This window comes from Lepidochelys kempii, chromosome 1 (assembly GCF_965140265.1).
Source record: "Lepidochelys kempii isolate rLepKem1 chromosome 1, rLepKem1.hap2, whole genome shotgun sequence".
NCBI classification, from domain to species: domain Eukaryota; kingdom Metazoa; phylum Chordata; order Testudines; family Cheloniidae; genus Lepidochelys; species Lepidochelys kempii.
In genome coordinates, this window is record NC_133256.1 from 216,174,232 (window position 1) to 216,192,549 (window position 18,318).

General features: G+C 49.1%; 1 long non-coding RNA gene across 1 annotated transcript; it reads left to right on the forward strand.

The window, feature by feature from the left end:
* Window positions 1-12: 12 nt before the first annotated feature.
* Window positions 13-13,392, forward strand: LOC140898959 (uncharacterized). The gene is made up of 3 exons (XR_012155161.1): window positions 13-970; window positions 9,338-9,467; window positions 9,782-13,392. It is a non-coding gene; the product is annotated as an uncharacterized lncRNA (long non-coding RNA).
* The last annotated feature ends 4,926 nt before the right edge of the window (window positions 13,393-18,318 follow it).

Here is an 18,318-nt window from a genome sequence, read left to right on the forward strand (position 1 = left end):
GAACAGCAGAGATGTTAGCAAGAGGGGGGGAAGGTGTTTGCCCTAGTGCAGGAGCAGGCTGTATGGTGGCCTGTGCACTGCCTGGTCTCACCAGTGTAATGAGTTGGGCGGGGCTCACTCCAATCCTTAGCAGGGCATCACAAATCAGCACTAACTGGTGTCCCTCACTGGCCATCTCTGTGTGGAGGTCAGTGACTGAATGGCTCATGGGGGCTGAAATCCCCCCTCACTCGTAGAGATGGTTTAGGACAGAGGCACATGGGTGGTGTACATGGTATGTAGGAAGCACCATGCTGTGTCTACTCAGGGATAACCAGAGGACACCACTCCCCAGGGCTGCCGGTTCAGCACCTTTTAAGGCCAATAAATTCCATCAAGGGAGAAATCAGGGAGAGACAAGAACATAAGGCAAGACATTTGGAGAGGGAAATGAAGAAACACAGTGGGGAAAAGCCAAGATGGCCAGAGGTTCCCTAACAGGCAGCATGCCAGGGGAATGCTGCTGTTTCCAGGTCATGTATCTGGTACTTAGGGCAGCATGTCAGACACATTTTACCTCACCAGACAGGAGCTTTACGATGAAGCCACGCAGATAAATGCAGAAAAAGAGAAGAGACTATGCAGGCTGCCATTTACCTGGCTTTTTTCTGTCTCACTTTCCCTCCTCCTCCTTTCTCACCCTTCCGCATCAGTCTCATTTTTCTCATTCTCTATATCTTTTCCTTTCTCTCTCTCTGGTGAGCGAACCTACGATGTGACACAGCAGCCTGGGAGCCATCAGCAATGGGAGCCTGGCTCGTCCCCGGGAGAGCTGCTCACCCAAAACTTGGAGCATTCCAAGATCCTGTTGTTCCGGATGACCCTTCGGAAGAGGACAAGGCTCCTGGACGCATGCACAAGAGTCAAGGCCACTCGAATGGGCTTCTCCACCCCTCTCAGGTCCAAGCACACCCTCTGGACAGATGGGAAGGTTAGTGCGGCTGGGATGACAATCAGGTATCTCCTGCAGGGGGCACAAAGAACAGAAGAACAATGCAGTTTATATTAGGAGGCTCACCCTCATGGGAACAAATGGGACTAATGCTATAGAATCCATGTGACAACTTTTATAGGGATGGGGGAATAGGGGTGACAACATCTATCAGATTGGCTGGGAGAGTGTGTAACAATGTCTATAGGATCAGGGAGTGGATTTGACAAATTCTGTAGGATCGTGAGGGGAACATGTGATAAATTCAATAATTTCAATGGGGAGCAAAAGCTGCCAATGGAAAGGAAACAGGATCTCGCCCTGATCGCTGCACCCATAGGTGCCGTTTTTATGAATTTCCGGGGGGTACTCAACCCCTATTCTGCCCCAGGCCCTGCTCCCACTCCACCCCTTCCCCTAAGTTCCCAACCCCACTGCATCTCTTCCTACCCGCCCCTGCCCTGATCCACCCCCAAGTGTGCCCCACCCTCACTCCTCCCCCTCCCCCCAGTGCTTCCTGAATGCGGATGAACAGCTGATCCACAGCAGGCAGGAGCACTGGGAGGGAGGGGGAGGTGCTGATCACCAGCTCTCTCCAGACTCCCAGGCTATGTGTTAACCACAAACCCACAGGCTGAAGTCCTGTGTTTATCCCTCAGGAAAGGCAGCTCCACCACCCTGGGACTTGACTCTGCCCTGGGGGCAGAGGGGAGTCTCCAGGCCCCATGCAGTCCATGGCCTCTCTGCTGAGACTGCCACCCAGGGCACCAATCAGTAACAGCGGTATTGCTGGGTTTACAATGCAGATATCTCCCATGCTCAGAGCAAGACTGAGAGCCACCAGCGCATGTCACACAGGGGCTACTGCTGTGTCCCTTTGGGGCACAGTACAGTAGCACAGGTGAGGGGCCTGCATAGCTCTCCTGGCATAGAGAAAAATCACCTCCACCTGGGACAAGGGAACCATCGCCAGTGGGGCCCCCTCCCTGGTGGACTCCTAGAAATCAGAGCTGGGGACAGCCCTGCTGGGCTTGACTGCAATGTTCAGGTCTGCATCTAGATCCAAACCAGCCAAAGTTCAGGGGACACTTAGACCTGGGGCCTTGGCTCTGCCCTTATAGAGATAAGGACCAGCTGTGTACTTCCAATCCAAACCAGTCCCAGAGCTCTGGGTCATTCCAATCTCAGGTCTGATTAGGACTCATCTCTAACATCTGGACTATTCTCCCAGGAGCCAGCTCGGGATTGTTCGGTCTATTCTGCAGGGCTTTGTCCAGTCCTAGTTCTCAATGTCCCAAGTTGCAATGCAATGTCTCATCCCTTCCCTGGAGAGATTCTTTCACAGTCTCACAGGCCCTGCTCTTGGGAAGTATCTTCTGGTCATCCAGACCCAAATCCTCCATCCCCCTTCCTTTGTTCAATGTCATCCCCTTTACTCCTTGGTTCTCCCCCCTCAAGCTGCCAACCCCTCACTCCTTGGTGTTGCAACTTACCATATACCCAGATGATCACCACATTTCTCAGATATATTTTAGTGGGGCTTTCTCAGGTTGGTAGGATTTGGTCCTATAAGATGGGGCTTGTAGGATTTTGCAAACCACCCCCAAGTCTGACAGGCATGGTTGCTGCCTCCCTCCTGTGACATCCTGGTCCCAATGAACCCCTCCATGTTACCTCTACTGATCAAGTATTTCAACATCTCTTACGGTTGTGCCACTGTCACCATGGTGTAGAACACGCAGCTAAGGATGATGGGAGCCCACATCTTCATGGGAGACCCGTGGGGAGCACAGGGAGGTGGAGTGTCTCAGGACGGAGGCCAGGAGAGAAGGGAGGCTGGTGATGAAGCTTGTTCTCTCACTCGGAGAACTCCAGCCCTCCCGTGTTCTGCTGTTTCTCCCTGGGGACGGGCAAGCGGAACAAGAGTCCAAGGGATCACCTGTCTCTCACTCGCTCCAGTGTTTATAGTCCCCCAGATTCAGGGGTGTATCATACAGGATGCTCCCCAGCCAATCCAAGCCTTCCTGGACTCTGTCCATTAGTCACTGGCCCCATCTGTTTCCCATGCCCGCTCCCCACATCAATTAGTGTCAGTCAGACAAATTGGCTTTTCACCCCGTTGAGCAGCTGCAGACTTCACGTTTGCTAAGCTGACCCCACTAGCTGTTCCGCTTGCAACTTCTGTCCCATTGTTTTGCCTTGAGATGGATCATCATGAGTCCCCTCTTGCATGCACACTTGGCTGGATTTCATAGTGAGTGCTTCTGACCATATCACCCTCAAATCCTGTGATCCCATCAGCTCTCACGTGCCTGCTCAGGATTTGTATGGGCGACCAGGTGTTGCAGAAAATGGGCAGCCAAGTCCCTAGGTGCTCCCTGAGTCCTGGAGCAGGGAGTTACCCGTTTTCCCAATTTTGCACCAGTCTGGGGGATGAGACTGGAAGACAGAGCAGAGCCCTCCCTTGCAGATCACGTTATTTTCTAAGGGCACAGTGCAGAGTCCATGAGCTCACCTTTCACCTCGTCTACTGAGCGCTTCTAACACTTCTGCACACATCAGACTTGATTATTGAGCAGGGCTCCATCTCTCTCCCAAGACACAGGCCTTCAATGGATAAAGTAACTCCTAGCAGAGTTGGGTACAGAATCCTGAGCTCTAATACAACAAAGCTCAGCCATGCTGCCTTTTCCAAAGAAACAGCCAAATCCACCACTTGTGCTTTACTAGTCTGTCTAGCATCACTACTCAACACTCCCCTCTGAGAGCTACGAACAGAACCCAAGAACCCTGATCCCCAACATTCCCCTGCTATGTAACAAGGCATCTAACCCACTGGCAAAATGGGTCACACTCTTCTCTAGTGGCTGGTTACCATAGAGGCATCTATTTGCGGACTGAAGCCCAAGTCCTCAAAGGTATTTAGACACCTAACTTCCATTCCATAGATGCCTAAATACGCATGGGGTCTGAATGTTTCAGGACATCACTAATGGCCTTTCAGCTATAAGTCACCAGTTTGAATCCAGCCCAACAACTGACGGGTGTTCCCATGGATGTTTAATGGCCACTTTATGAGATGAGTTTGGCGGGTCTCAGTTCCAGTTCCCACACTGCACACTCAGCACCACGTGGCACTGATTGTCTGACTCAGCAGAGAGACTGACCTACCTGTTACCCGTTGGGCAGACTCCAGCTGTCAGGACTGAGGAAAGCTGGCAGGGTGGTGTGCGTGGGAAGCTTGCCTTGTAGACACACAGAGGGCTTTCTTCGCCAAGGTTGCCCATTTGCTGCCTCCATCGGTATTTAATCTACATAATTTTTAAATGGAGATTACTACATGCAATTTATGTCCCTGTATGCAAATTAGCTTATTACATACTTTTTCACTCAATAACAGCATCCCGAATTTTTTGCCCATAAGGTGGCAACACTGTTTGCTATCCTTCAGCATGAAAATTTGGTGATAGAGCTGGACCAGGACCAAATTCCCAGCCCAACCACTCCCAAATTTTCAGATGCCAGAAATTCCAACCCCAGCAGTAGGATTTGGGGCCATCTCTGCTTTATGTGTCTGAATTGCCTTCTGAGCAGCTTTCAAAATACTCTTGTTATATAAATTCCTAAGCATCAGGCAAAACTCTTACAGTGTGCAGGGATTAGAATACCTAAGGGTCACAAAATCTTCAACCATAAACTTCTCCACTGGGCAGCTGTTGAATCTAATCTTGTATATTAGCCTAACATGTTTGAAATGTATCACAAAACTACCCCAAGCCACCAACTGAGCTCTTGAGTGAATTAGCCACTGGGAACATTTTTTTTTTCTTTTAAATATAGGATAGGGGAGACTGCCACATGACAAAGGAAATTGGCACATTTTTGCCCTGCTGCCTAATTTGGTCATAAAAGCAAGATAGACAGGAGTCAAGTCCTGTCTAGCTGCATATCACTTTGCCCAGCTGAAGCTCTGGCTCTGATAACTGAGGAAAAGGAGGGAAAATGCACCTGGATAAACAAAAAAGCAGAAACAGGAGCAGGAACAGAATCTTTCTCCCTGGCGCTGACCCAAACTTAAGGTACTATACATGGTCCTCACTCAGCACTGGCAGTTCCTGCCGAACATCCCCAGCTGGCATTTGGGGTGGTTTTTTTTGCAACAGATCCACACCAACAGTTTCCATGGGAAAAGCCTGAATCGCTCACAAAGATACTAGCTACAATGATACTAGATGCCCTAGAAATATTGTGGAGAGAGAGAGATGTTCTCAAGAGCTGACCAGATAATGTGCATTCTGAGATCACTACCCGTCATGCTGACCAATATTGTCTCGTTGTTTCCTTGTGCTCCCCATTGGTCTGTCAGCCTGTACCCATCTGTTGGCAGCACAGAGCATATATTTGAGCAGCTCTGGTTTCATCCATTTGAGGCCAGGGAGAATATATAAATTACAATACTGCATTGTCACAGACAGAAGCAATGTTAGCTGAGTGGTTTTGCAGGAAAAGCTGTGAAATATTTTTAAGTGTAAGCAAAAAGCAGAAGAAGAGAATCCCAGAGTGCTGGATTTGCCTCTGCATTGCTCAGAGACTGGCTCTGGGGCTGAGTCAAGAGTGGAGAACACACCTGGGTAAACAAAGAAGCAGGAACAGGATCAGGAAGAGAGCTCCCTCTGGACCTGAGCCAACCTTCTGCCTTTCCCTTCCTGGGTTTTATGGGGCACTTACCCCAGGACTGGCAGCCCCCAGCTGTTGTTTATTTGCATGCAGGGTGGAATCCTGGGCTTAGTGGCTTGCATCTGAAAGAATAGGAAGATTTTCAATAGTTGCTCCAACAGTGTATCCTGCCAATGGATCTCTCCACTACATTACAAACAGCAAAGCTAAAACTTACCTCTGACTACAGGATTTAGCAATCCCTCTTCATTTGCTTCATGATGGGGAAAGTAGGAACTGGAATTTGACTCTGAAACTTTCCACCCAAAACTGGATTTTAACGCAGAACTGAAATCCTAACCCAAAACTCCAGCCCAGGACCTTTAGCTCAAAACTAGACCTTGGAGCCCCAGATTTTTAATCCAAGAGTGGACCCCACAAACTCTCAACACAAAATTTCAACACAAAATTCAAATCCCAACTCTGAGCCTTTGAACCAACCCTCCAATCCAAAGCCTGATCCCGGACTTCACACCCTTTCAACCAGCACTCATGTTTGGGGGCAGGTGGTTGGGGAAAGGGAAACAGAGAAGCTCTGAGGTGCAGGGGCTGTGTCTTCACAGCCAGCTCAGTGGGCCCCCAATCCTGACTGGGTCTGTGGATGTTACTGCAATACACATAATTGGCTGAGAGAAGTGAAGCCCAACACTCAACTCAGTGGCATTTCTCAGTCTGTCTGTAACCTGATTTCCACTAAAATCACCCTTTAGCCACTCTGGATACAGGGGTGAGCAGTGACTGCAGGGTTAGGATTCTGGAAGAGGGTTAGGCTAGTGTTAGTAGGCTGCTGCATGGCTTGTTAGTTCTGTCATAAAAAACAAAGTGTCTCTTGCACATAGGGGGGTGGGGTGTAAGTGCCCCAGCCAGCCCGGGTCACCATTCCTGACAGACAGTCATCCCTTATTCCACCCCTCCAATCCACCCCACCCACCCAAATAACAAAATTTAAAAAGGAAGTGAAAAGAGACGGTTACTGCCCTGGCCTGTAGCTGTTGTTCTTTGAGATGTGGGTACAGACATGTGTATCACTCAGGTGTGTGCATGCCCAGTGCACCAAAGCCAGAAAATTTTGGTGGGCAGTGCTTTGCTCATGCCCTGTGGCCCTTAGCCCCTCTCCGGGCTATTGAAAGGCAGCGCCGCTGTGACTGAACATCAAGAGTAGAGACTCTGATGCAGACGGTGGGTCGTGGAATGCACGTCTGCACCCACATCTTAAAGGACAGTTACAATACAGGGAAGTGTGACCCTAAGAGCAACCCAGTGCCAGATGGCAAGGGACTCCCTGGGTAGGTACCAGTGAGTTTCAGCTGGCCTGACAAGCACAGTGTACCCCCACTCACTCTTGTCATAATCTGTGTCTAAAATGAGTTATGTAAGGTGCCATATGTGAACTGGTGACATACTGGTGATTATCATTGTGAAATGTCTGTATTAACACTATATGACACATTATGGATACTCAATGTTACACGTTAAAGTCAGTGAACAAACAAAAGGAGAGAAATCGGTTTTCTTCCAGACTAGAGGGAAGGCAGCTATCTACCTGCCTCCCATGTAAATTAAGCATGGTGGAATCAAAACAACGGAAGCCTCATTTGCATAGAAATCAGCAGTGGGATGGAAAGGCCACAGGAGGGGAAGCACATCATGATGTCACCCTGCCTCTTGCAAGAGCTACAGTGAACTTTGAGAGATAAAAGCAGAGACAGAAAGCCATCTTGGCATCTTTCACCTAAGATGACAAAGGAATTGAGCACCCAAGGGGGTGGTCAGCCATTTTCCTGGGAGGAAGTGTGGTAAGAATCTAATCTTGAAGCAAAATTGTAATTTTGTTAAGTCTTAGTCCCAATGCACAGGGGTCCACTCATCACTAGGGCATCACCTCCTGGCTGTACAGGGGATTAGCTCTGCCCAGTTCTGACCCCACCCTTTCCATTGTTTGCTCTTCTGGGATTTAGTGTTGCTAACTGTCTAATTACACAAACCCAAACACCATTGCCCCGCCCCTTCCCCAAGGCCCCACCCCTTTTCTGAGGCCCCGCCCTGCTCACTCAATCCCCCCTCCCTCCATCACTCACTCTCCCCCACCCTCACTCACTTTCATCAGGCTGGGGCAGGGGGTAGGGGTGGGGAGGTGACAGATGCGGGCTCTGGCCAGGCGGCACTTATCTCAGGTGGCTCCTGGTCAGCAGCGCAGTGGTGCTAAGGTAGGCTCACTGCCTGCCCTGACCCTGCGCCTCTCCTGGAAGTGACCGGCACATCCCTGTAGCCTCTGGGGAGGGGGCCCAGGCGTCTCTGCACGCTGCCTGCACCCTGAGAGCTGACTCTGCAGCTCCAATTGGCCAGGAATTGTGGCCAATGGGAGCTACAGGGGCGGAGCCTGCCTTCGACCTGCTGCACCACAGACTGGGAGCCTCCCGAGGTATGTGATGCAAGGGGGATCCATACGCTGCCCCCTCCACACACCGCTCCAGAAGCGGCTAGCACGTCCCTGCGGTCCCTGGTGGGGGGGGCAGGTGGCTCTGCATGCTGCCCCTGCCTGCAGGAACCCCCCCCTGCATCTCCCATTGGCTGCAGTTCCTGGACAATGGGAGTTGCGGAGTCAGCAAGGTGGAGTGGCCTCCCTCTGATGCTGACATGGAGAATCCACCCCCTAACCCCTGGTGGGCAGTGCCAAGCTGGGCCTGCCCCTCACCCCAGAAGCAGAGGGGTAGAACAGAAAATATAAGAGGCAGGGCCTCCGGCTCAGTTGAGAGGGAATCAGGGAAGAAGTTGGATGCTGCTGGCCCCTGAACAAGTGACCGAGCTGTATCAACCCCTACTGCTGGAGGAATACTCTGAGATGCTGCTGGAACTTCCAGCTGCCGAGTACCCTGGGGGCCCGTGAGTAACAAACCCCTATGAACAGGTAGGGGTAGAAAGTAGCCGAAGGAAACCAGACATTAGTCTGGTTGTGGTTGCTGAAGCTATAGTCAGCATGTTTCGGCAGGATCCATGATGACCCAATGGTAGGATTCTCTGCCATTGGGACCTGGTGGAGTAATGTGGGCCAGGTCCCCCTACCCCCTGTTGCCAATCCCACCCCTGGGGTGGCAGCCTTCCCACCTTACACTGGATGGCCTGCATTTTCCTACTTCTGCTCTGCTCTACCCAGAGGGCTTGAACCTGACTGTTTGTTGTCTGCCCAGCCAGGGACCTGGGCCACAGGCTGCTTTTGCTCTGCCCCACCCTGAGGGCTGAGCCTGACCATGCTAATTCCTTGTTGATCGGCTCTCAGCTGTTAGGTGGCATAGCAAGATGGAGTGGCTCCCTTCTGATGCTGACAGGAAGGAACGACTCCAAGCCACTACTGTCACTATATGTGTTTCCCCTTCCAGGCATATCCAGGTCTCTCCGGATTGACTGTCCAGTTGCCTTTCCAGGCCATTCAAGACTATGCCACTTTCCTCAGTGGTGGCTAGGGGAATCCAGGTCCGCCCACTACTCCAAGTTCCAGCACAGGGACCCTCTGTTCAGCAAACACAATCTGCTTACTCCTAGATCCCGTTGCTCTTTCCCTATGCTCCAGCCTACTTTTCTCCTCTACTTCCCTCCCCAGGTTACCAGTCAGGCACCCTCTGCTCCCTGTAGCTATTTCACCCTTTTTTTCAGGTTCTTGCCAGAGTCTTTATTGCAAACACACCTCCTGTCTCCCAGGCAGTGATTGCAGATTACTTCCTCTGCAGCCCTTTTCTGCTGCCAACTTCCTGGCTTTATACCAACCCTGCCTGTTCCTTCTCAGGTGAGCTCCGTTTTCAATCAATCATTCAATCCCTAGCTCTCCAGTATGTGAGCCTATCCAGTTAATTAACCTAATTTAACTTGCTCTGCCTTGTGTGGGGCGAACACCCCACCACACACTAGAAACATTTTTCACTTTTATTTGCTTGTAACCATTTCTGTCTTTATCCCTTATGCATGAACTCTCTTAAAACCTCCCTTTTTGGTTAAACTTGTTTTACTTTTATTTTAAATCCACCTAGTGTTGTGTTTGACTTGAAGTAATTATTAACACTAGTTAAAGCAACAAACTGCTCTGCTTTTGTCTCTTTATAGGAGCAACGGACCTTTTTACTCCTCTGAATGTTCCAGACATTTCAGGGCAGATGGCGTTGGGAACATTTGGGACTGGGAGCATGCTGGGATCACTTGGCTAGTAGTAACGAAGGCTGGTGGATACCAGAGTGTGACTTTGGTGTAAAAACTAGGCTGTGGGAGTCAGAACTGCTGAATCAGAGCTGTGCAAGAGAGAGCCATCCTGTGCATGCTTGTCTGCTAGCGGGGAGTGTCCATACAAGGAGCTACAACAGCAGAACATTTTAAAGCACTCAGGGTTACAGGACAAGCAGTGACACAACCTCTCACTGGTCTGAATTGCATCCCAGAATATGACAGTAAGTAACCATCTTTTCTTCTTCGAATGGTTACAAATCTGTTTTCCATTCAGATGACTGACAAACAGTATCAGAAGGAGGTGGGACTAGAGCAACTGCAAGACTGCCTTCCCAAAATTCGCATCTGAGCTGGACACAGACGTAATAGCAGAGTTTTGGGTAAAAGTATGTGGGGAAAACCAAGCAGCAGCCTTGCAAATGTCCACTGTCGTACTCTATTAAGGGCTTGATCCTGTGAGGGACTAAGGGCTTTGCTGTTGGGTGCAAGAGACAGGCAAAGTCACCACAGGCAATGGGCCTCGGACTCCAGGAAATACCATCACGTCATCAGGATCATCACTGAGCCCAGCTGGGTGGTCTCATTCTACTATTTTATAGCTTCTCAATACCTGAGCTCTGATTGACTCAGTTATCAAATTACGACCATTTATGGCTCCGCTTACCCTGGAAACTTACCCTCCAGCTCATGGAAGAACACAGATCTGCCCAGTAACTACCAGCATTTGCTTCTGGATGGTTCTGGGCACTTCAGGTAAATGGCTTTGCCTAGTCTCCTTGCATGAGAGATACAAACAGAAATCCAATACTTTCTCATGTCTCTCTCTCTCTCTCTCTCTCTAAAAAAAAATCAAATACTGCAGTGCAAAAGCACGTGGGTTACATGAGCAGAAGTCTTGGATTGTTAGTTCTTTTGTTTTTCTGGGGGTAGGCATCGGGGGTTATGGAACGAGGGAGAAGAAGCAGAGTGTGCAACCAGAAAGGAATAACCCTGGTGTCAAAGCAGGCCCCTGTGGGCAGAAGAGCCAACATCCTTCAAAGAGCAGCCACTAGTGTTGCTTTTAACACCTGGGAACTGGAGGGAAAAAACTGTGATGGCTGCAGGTCATAAAAAAGAACCTATCTGGGAACACTTTCAGGAAATTCCTGTACCTTTGAGCAAACAAGGAACATGTGCCAAATGTAAACAGTTCGACAAAGAGATGCAAGGCCTAGGTGTCAGCATGAAACATCATGAAAAATGCTTCTCAGAAGGCAGACTTTGAAGATGATGATGTGGACATGTCTGAGCAATCTGGATCAACTGATTAGCAAACTTGTTTTTGCACCATTCTTGTGGATGGTCTGCAACGTCTTACTATGTTAGTAAATAATAGATTTGTTTTGGGTGGATTGCTTATGAATTTGAAATGTTTGTGTTCAAAATATAATGGGTATGTGTAACATTATGCAGGGTGTCCCCTCAGTTCTCCAACCTGGGGTGCCTTTTACATTGCTTTGCTGTGAGAGCAACCACGCCTCACCAGTTCACACACAGCCTCGAGCATGTAAATTACTCCCAGCTATACTGCAAGAGTGCTCCAGCCAGCCACCCTTGAATTACACCGCAGAGCAACTCCAGCAAACTCCTGGTCCCAGACTTTCCTCCAGAAATGTGTATCTTGTACGGTCCAGCCCCTCCTGGATAACACAAGCTCATATAAAGTCTGGCATTTTATTAATAGAAAATGATATGCACAAATCCTGTTATCCCAAATGGAGTATCCCAAACACTTCAATCCAAACACACACTGGTTAAGATAAAAAAATAAAACAAGTTTATTAACTACCTAAAGATAGATTTGAAGTGATTACAAGTAATGAGGCATAAATGTCAGAACTGGTTACGAAGAAATAGGTAAAATAGGGAAGAATAGCAGCCTTCCCTCTCCACTATGTCCCGGCCAAGGGCTCAAGAGGGAAGAGGTGAGGAGAGTCACAGTCCCTTCTGGCTGGTACAACAGACCAGCCTCCCCTGGGCCACTTCCTACCTTCCCTGTTCTCGCCTCAGTTTGGGGCATGGTCACGGCACTCTGCCTCCCTTCCCATGGAGGGTTGCTCAAGCAGTCTCAACTATTCAGATAATCAGTCGGGACTTCCCTGCTCCCTTCTCGCTGTCCAGTGATTTCTCCTTGTCAGGGAGAAGGGGAAAGAAAAAGGGGTCAAACCCCTGGCAGCCCTTCCTCTGTGGATTTCTCTGTCTCAGATTATACTAACTGGCTTCCTTTCTGCAGAGAGCCTCTCCTTCACTCTCCCACTGCTTGATTGCCAATGTCCCATTTTAAGCAGGCCCTCTATTGGAGCATGCTCTGCAGCTCCTGAGGGATGCAGCCTTTTTGGCCCAAGTTTGCTCCATCCCCCGACCCCTTTAGTCTTAATGAGGAGATCGGTTAACCCCAGCACCTAGTATTTATCAGTTACTGCTGGACTTCTGAAATGACTTTTTATTGCTCAGTATAACCAAACATCCCAGGTGAAGATTTTCAGTTTTGTTTTATAAGCCATTTATGAATGTTAACATTTAATAAAATGTCAGGCTACCTGGTATGTTGCTAGAGATAAGGGTTTAATTACATTTAGGCAATCTTTATGATTTATTAATTATTTTCCCATAAAACTGGTACAAACAGCAGCAGCAGGAGGAACCTTTCAGTTACAATCTCATTTTTAAAGCAGTGCACTGAGTAATAAGCAGTGAAAGAGAGTGACTTTTTTACCATTTTGTTTCAGGGTCCATCTTAGACATAAGGGGTTATGAATGTCCCTCATCAGCAATGCCTACAACTTCAGAGCCACCTGCTGGTACCAACAGCAGTGCTGCAACTTAATGTATGTCAAACAGTAAATTACCTGTATCAAAATAAAAAGATTTTTTTCATCATCTAGTAAAACTGTAGACGAGTTCGTAGTCAGGACCAGCAAATTCCAGCAAGACTCCATGAATGAAGAGATTGCTCAGTTCATTTATGCAACAAATTCTCTCTTTCATCTTGTCCAGAACAAATATTACATTGACATGGTTCAATCATTGTGACCTGACTACACTCCATCTGGCACAGCAGACATTGCTGGGAGGGTGCTGGATACAGTGTACGAGAATGAAATTGAACAGTGTTCAAAACACATTGATGGGAAATTTGTTAATCTGAGTCTTGGATGTATGTTATGTTGCTGGATACAGTGTACGAGAATGAAATTGAACAGTGTGCAAAACACATTGATGGGAAATTTGTTAATCTGAGTCTTGGTGGAGCAATATACACAATGATCCAGTAATATATGCTTGTGTGATAACAAAAGATGGGGTTCTTTATCTTGGGGAAACAACTGATACATCACGAAATGCCCATACTGCAGAATACCTAAAAGTAATAGTAGCAAAAGCTATAACAAACTGTCAACAAAAATTCAAGTGTCAAGTGTGTAGCTTTGTCACAGACAATGCTGCAAATGTAGAAGAAAATGAAGGGAACCTGAAACTTATAACATATGGAATCAGTGCTCATTTGATGCATCTTTTAGCCAAAGACTTCTTAAGTACAACTCGAGGAATAAAGGAAAATGTTATTAAAACCGCAAAATACTTCCACAACAACTGCTTTGCTTCAGCTTCACTGAAAAGAGCAGGAGGATACAAACTAATTCTCCGCCAAAACGTATGATGGAATTCAGCGGTTGACTGTTCGGAGCTATTTATTAAGAACTGTCCTGATGATAATTTATGAAGAAAATGGTGACAAAATAAGATAGAACTATCACAGCCAAACATCAGACGAAAGCAAAATGTAGCAGATATGCTGAATATACTGAAACCTATTTCCATAGCCTTGGACAAACTGTGGAAAGATTGATGCTGTTGAAATTTGGAAAGAATTTCAAGAGACATGGAAGAAAGAAATACCCAACACCACAGTTAAATTGCAGGTAGTAAAGAAGCGGATGGATCAAGCACTTACTCCACGTCATTTTCTTCCCAGTATTCTCAACTCAAAGTACCAGGGTAGATGTCTAATCGCTGAAGATGCAGCAGCAGTCTGATGTGTTCCAGCTCCGTGTCCAACCTGAGAGATCCCAGCACTATACAAATGGGGCAGAGCCAGTGTTACTAAACCCACTTCACTGGGGGGAAAACCAAAGCCGCACAATGAGTCAGCAAGAGAGCGAGCAGAACCAGTACCGCCAACCTCAAGGGATCAAAAAATCATGAGCCAGATCCCCCCAGAATCATGAGATTGGCCCAAAAACGAATGGGATTTTAAAAAAAATCTATACTGTGCTTTCTGGTCTGTCTCTTGATTTGCTGAACTCCTCCTCCCAGTGTATGTGTGACAATTAATGTTACCCACTACACTAAACGCATCAGATGAGGTGCTTTTGGCTCCTGCTGCAGGTGCTCTCACCCCCACATCTGCCCAGCAATTAATTATCCCACCCATCCACCCCTCAGTTCACGCCCCCAGCCCCCAACCCATTAGTTCGGCCCTCACCCCCACAACGCAGCCTCCCCAGGCCCACCTCAGCTCCTCCTAGGGTTCTTTAGTCCGCTGTCCTTAGCCTGGGGGCTGCAGCAGGATTCCATCTCCCCCGTCCAGGCTGTGGGAGTGAATGGCTCTTTACCCTCCCTCTGCCCCTTTCTAGGCTGGTGCTGCAGAGAGGGGAGGTGCAAATGCACCATCCTATCTGCATTGTTCACAGGAGGGAGGGGAAGGAGGGAGTGGGGCTTTCCTGAGTTGCTAGGCTCTTTAGCTCCCTCCTGTGAGAGGGTGTGGCCACAGGGGGTCTTAGTGCCTGGGCCAGCCAGAGCGTGTGAACATACACTGGGCTAGTCTGCCGCACACTAACCTGTGTTTCAGACAGCAGCAGGTCAGAGCGCACTCCAGAACTTTTAGAGTGTGGTAGCAGGGTCCATGCAGCAACAGTAGGCAGCAGACGAGTGTGCTGTTGATCCACACCCTGGCTTGCCACTCAGTAAGTCTCCGTGTAGGCAAACCCAGAATGGCTTCTCTTTGCTGTATTGGGGACGGAGGGGAGCTCCGCATGCAGCTGCTTTCACTGGTTGTTCTGCCCCCATGAGGTGGGCAAATGAGGCAGGCAGCCAATCAGAGGGCTCAAATTAGCTAACGGACTGAAGCTTCTGCATCATTGCCAGACTGGCTCCAGCCCAGCCAAAATCCTGCCAGTCATGAAAAAATCGCAAGACTTGGCAACACTGCAGCAGAACCCAGGAGTCCTGTTTCCCAGCCCCTGCTCGAACCTTCAGATAGGCCTGTGCCCCTTATCGGGCTCGCAAAGCACAGCACCCACAGCATTTCTGTTTGGAACACAATAACTTCTGAAGGCCGCCTCCGTCAATCCCAATATTTCAGGGAATGTTCTAGCTATCAGTGGGCAAAACCCTGTTGATTTTGGTGAAGATCAGAAGTCCAGAAAACCCGAATTGCCACTAAACTCACCATTTGGTCACTATGGATCCAGGAGTGAAGCAGTGACCCCAGGGTTCGGATGTGGGTTAGTTTGGCGTTAGGTTAGCTTCCTCTTCTTGCAGCCATAGGCACCGACTTCTACTGGTGCCGATGGGTGCTCGACCCCACTCTGCCCCCGGCCCCACCCCGACTCCACCCATGCTGCCCCATTCCAACCCCTTCCCCAAAGTTCCTGCCCCAATTCTACCGCCTCCCTGCCCCTATTCTGACTCCTTCCCCAAATTCCCACCCTGGCCCCACCTCTTCCCTGCCTCCTCCCCTGAGTGTGCCACGTTCCCGCTCCTCCCCCCTCCCTTCTGGAGTTGGCTACAGCTGTTTGGGGGCAGCAAGCACTGGGAGGTAGGCAGAGGAGTGGGATCGCCCGGTGCAGTCAGGGGAGGAGGAGGTGAGGTGGGGCGGGGTGCTTGGCTGCTGGTGGGTGCAGAGCACCCACTAATTTTTCCCCATGGGTGCTCCAGCCCCAGAGTCGGCACCTATGCTTGCAGCAGCAAATGGGCACTCTGAGGGCCTAATTTTAGTGGAAATCAGGCAGCTGAAAGCTGCTCCAGCCAGCCCACCCTCTCAGCCATGTCCTCACCCACCCACTCCAGCTCCCCCCCATATAGGCCCTTCACTCCCAGTCTGGCCAGGTCCCCACACCTGGCCCTCCCCCCTGCCAGGCAACCACCTCAGCCAGGCCCCTCTCCCCTTAACTCCAGCCACTCCCCCAGCCAGGTTTTTTGCCCCCAATCCATCCAGATACTCCCCCAGTCAAGCCCATGGTCCCCCCACTCTGATCAAAGCTCTACGGATTTTGGTTTGACCCATCTCTTCCCTTAGCCTCGTGCTGGGGCCAGAGCACTGACTCAGAGAGGAGCGCACCTTTTCTGAGTAACTCATGTTACTCCCTGCAGCACTGTGGCTTTTCCGCTCACGTTTTTTACCTGAACTCTACTTATCTTGTGAAGTGATGAGACCTCAGCCATCTGAGGATGGCACAGACATTTACTCCAAGGGATGGCCAAAAGTTGTCCCGTTCAGGTAAAGGATATAACACATAGACACCAACTCTGTGGGTGCTCCGGGGCTCAAACACCCATGAAAGAAAAATAGGGGGTGCTCCGCACCCACAAGCCATAGTGGTTCCTCCCCTGATTTTCATACCTGAGTTCTGCTCACAGCACACGCCCTCGCCCCAGACGGAGCTTGAGTGGGGAATGTGATAAGTTCTGTGCTGCTCCCAGCTTCTGCCCTTGGGCAGGGAGTTTGTTTATAAACAGAGGCAGAGTGATTCTGATAACGAAAGACTTGTCATTAAATTAAAAAAGGATTGTTAGATGACCTTGAAAGCATTGCCAGGCACTCCAGTTAAAAGATAAGAAACAAAGGGGTTTAGCCCACAGTCCAAACTCTGGGATCCATATCCTGCAAAAGCCTGCCATACCCAGAAATGCCCTGAGCCGCTTACAATTACTTGGGGTAGGAACTTGACAGATAGCTTCCTTTCTTTTTTTTTTTTTCGCTTGAAAGCTGACACTCCCCTTGCCTTAGCTGTAACCTGATCCCTCTCCACCTCAGAAAACAGGGTTCTCAGGAGGATATTACAGTCATCTCAATCCGGCTTGTGACTACTGAGGCACCCCTCAAAGACTGAAATAAACTGGCTTGGGTTCGTTGAGAATTCCCCAGCCTGTGTTTTAAAAGCTGATAAGTCTATTCGATTGAATGGCACATGGGTGTAAACTTGCATAGTGGTAGCCTGACGTTCCTCTGCCCCGGGCAAGCCACAACAGTCTCGGGAATCAAAGGATAGAGTCCCACCGAGGGGGCAATCTCTGTAACCCGAGGCATCCTACCCTTATAAGGTGGAGGTGTGGGGGCCGAAGGGGACATCGGCTCTGCCATTACAGTGGGAGTGGGGGTCTGGGGACTAACATTAACTACTACCGAACCAGTCGGAGTCAGATTACAGCTCTGCAGAATTACAGCTCTGTTCTATTTCTTAAAGCCATAAGCATTTGTGCATACAAATGTTTATTTCATTTACCCATTTACTGACAAAACAAAACTAAATGGAGGATCGTGTTGTAATTAATTGACCATCCTGGTGGCCACCACTCCTGGTCCTCTAGTTGATATTGAGGCCAGTCAACTGTACAGAATCGTTTTAATTGGCTTTTAGTTATTGGATTCGCACCAAATACCTTCCAGTTTGCTAGAATGCATTCTAGGGGCATACACTGTGCCCTAACCCTCGAGCTCTGTCCCTGTCCCATACCTACAGGGTAACTCTGGGCATCCCCAGGTTCCAACAGAGCATACAATCTGGATTTCAAAAGGTTTCTACCTTATTCAAGGGACCGGTTCCTCACTGTCGTCCACAACTGCTTCTCCACTATATGAGTGCTTTGCACCATTGTGCCCTCCGACGTCGATCAAATCGCGTCTCCTCCGAGGCCCCCGATGAACTCACCAGTGTGCGCTGGGCGTCGGTTCTCGCCACAATCCTCAACCTCCAGGAGGGGTCCGGGCAAGGCTAAATAGCAGCCTCGTCACCCACCCAGGGACGCCATAAGCTGTTGCCGACACCCAGTGCCGAGAGGCAAAACAACAGCAGGAGTTGGTTCACTACCCGGTGTGCTTCACCCAATAATTACAACGGGGTGGAGAAGCAGAAAAGTTTATGTGAAGCTTCAAAAAGGTACAAGGAGAATAGAATTTCAAATCTTGCACACAGAGCAGGAAGTTACACAGGCTTTTATACATTTTTTTTAGCATACTTATTTAATAGCAAGTTGCCCTAAGTATCCATATAGCCAGCCAATCCAGTTACCAGCTAGTTCCCTTGTTTTTTGTATTATTTGTTAAACTATACATAAAGCTGTTTTATTTAGCTTTTTTTTTTATATTTGCTCTGTTT